Source organism: Alligator sinensis, unplaced genomic scaffold, assembly GCF_000455745.1.
Source record: "Alligator sinensis unplaced genomic scaffold, ASM45574v1 scaffold860_1, whole genome shotgun sequence".
Lineage (NCBI taxonomy): Eukaryota > Metazoa > Chordata > Crocodylia > Alligatoridae > Alligator > Alligator sinensis.
In genome coordinates this window covers 3,283,212-3,285,249 of record NW_005841923.1, presented here as the reverse complement: position 1 = coordinate 3,285,249, position 2,038 = coordinate 3,283,212, and the positions used below count along the sequence as shown (strand labels likewise).

General features: G+C 41.7%; 1 long non-coding RNA gene across 1 annotated transcript in view; it reads right to left on the bottom strand.

Annotated features, from left to right (window-relative positions):
- Positions 1 to 1,438, bottom strand: part of LOC112549515 — a 59,513-nt gene extending 58,075 nt beyond the window's left edge. Inside the window, exon 1 of the long non-coding RNA XR_003092950.1 lies at positions 1,327 to 1,438. This is a non-coding gene — a long non-coding RNA (uncharacterized LOC112549515). The remainder of the gene's footprint in view (positions 1 to 1,326) is intronic.
- Positions 1,439 to 2,038: the final 600 nt, after the last annotated feature.

Sequence of the window (2,038 nt, the reverse complement as noted above, 5' to 3'; positions counted from 1 at the left end):
GGGAAGGCATTCACCAGGGGAGAACGTTTTTGGCAGGCATAGGGCTGAAATCTCTGAATGGGCTGGGCCTTTTCTCCAAGCAGCACCGACTCTAGCCTCAGCCAAACTCAAAAGTCAGGGGGGTCAATAACGCTGTCCTTGCTGAGAAGGAGACAGTGGAGAAAGATAGAGTCTGAATAGGGAGGTATTCCTCAGCCCAGAACTGGTTCTGTTAGGAAACTAATACATCTTCTGTCTCTACTAAGTTTCCTATGACACTTTCCCTGGATACAATGGGGATGCATACGTACTTTCCAACCCTAAACAACCCACATCTATGTCTTATGATTTCCTTCTTAGAGGACCACAGCTACAGAGAACCCATGTTGGCCCTGGGGGAAGAAAGGGTCCCCACATGAACATCAGTAGCAGAGCCGTGTGAACAGAAGATTTTTTTTTCAGTTCATTAGCTAAACTGAAAATATATCAAAGCAAACTTTCATTTTGTTTTAATGTTAACCCATTTTGAACGGGCAAATTTCCAAGGTAAGCATAGCTTCAAAATGAAAGCTCAGAATATTGTCTTTTCGAAACGCGAAACAACACGTTCTGTCTCTTTCAAAACTTTCCTTCAGCCAAAACTATAAAGCAAATTCAACAGGAAATTTGGCAGATTTTCAGTTGACCTGAAACTTGAAACATCTGTTTAGAAACAAACAAACAAAAATTCACTATCCATCTGAAAAAAAAAGCCGGAGCTCTTTCCTAAAGCACAATCTGACTCTCTGCATGGAGAAAGCATTTATTTCTATCCTGTGTGCTTCAAAATTGGGAATTAAAAAAAAGTATAAATGGTTCATTTATTTACTTTTGGGGGGAGGGGTTATACAATGTGGAAGAGAAGAGTAGCGAGTCAGAAACAGCACAACTCATTCAACTTTGTTCACAGACTCCACGGGCAAAATCCTAGCTCTGCTGAAATCAATGACAACTCCTCTCCACGTCAGCTGCTCCAGGAGTTCACCCCGTATCTTTATCCTTTCTCAAATTAACTGAGCTTTGAAACACCAATCTCTGGCCTGGCACTGTGGATCTATTATGGGGAAGCATCTTAATCATCTTTATAAGCAATTATATTTTTAATGCTGTGTTGCTAAATCATGTGGCTGCTAACACACAGTGTATTTTAGTCTACAGGTACCAGCTGTTACAGTGCTGAACAGCTGACAGTACTAAACTGACTCAGATGCAGACACACACACTCGCTCATGTACACGCGCTCGCCCCAGCCCCAGCCCAGCCCCCGCCTCTTCCCGAGCACAAACAAAACAAAGAAATCTTCCAGACCTCTCCGAGGGCATCCTCTCCTCCCATCCCTGCAACCAGGATTTCAGTGCTCACTTCCTTGTTTGGAAAAATACCAGACTGTCTCCTACCTCTCAGTTCTCGTCTAGTTTGCCTAGGAAACTCTTATTATGTCTCTTATTAAAATGATCCTGATCTACATTTTGTTTTTATTGCAGGTCAACATTTCCTTTCTTCCATTCATTACAATGGCTATTCTCTTATCAAAAACGGTTTCTCTCTCTCTTTCTCTCTCTCTCTCCCTTTTTGGTTGAAGCTGATAATTAACCCTTCACAAAACAAGGCTTATGGCACAAATTACTACCCAGCAAATGTGGGGCTGGGGATGGGGAGGAAGATGACACAACAAACGTTAGACAGAACAGCCTGTTCCAGACATAACATCTGCAGAATGAGTCCATTTTTCTGTAACTCTAATCTCATAATTCATTGTTTGTGTGGTGTTGGTTACAGTAGCTGAAAGGGGGAATAACAGCAGGTCAATTTGGCACAGAGTCACGTTTGAATTTGAAATGAAGGACTAGACCTCCTTCTCATGAGGAATTGAAATGTTGCCAAAAAAAATGGAAAATAAGCAGGAAAGTAGCTTAAAAAATTAAGAGGCCCTTAAAGTTCCATTATCCTGAGAAAAATCCGTCTTTATTAAATCACGTGCCTGTTTATGACTAACCCGGAGACCGTGTGATGTAAATTG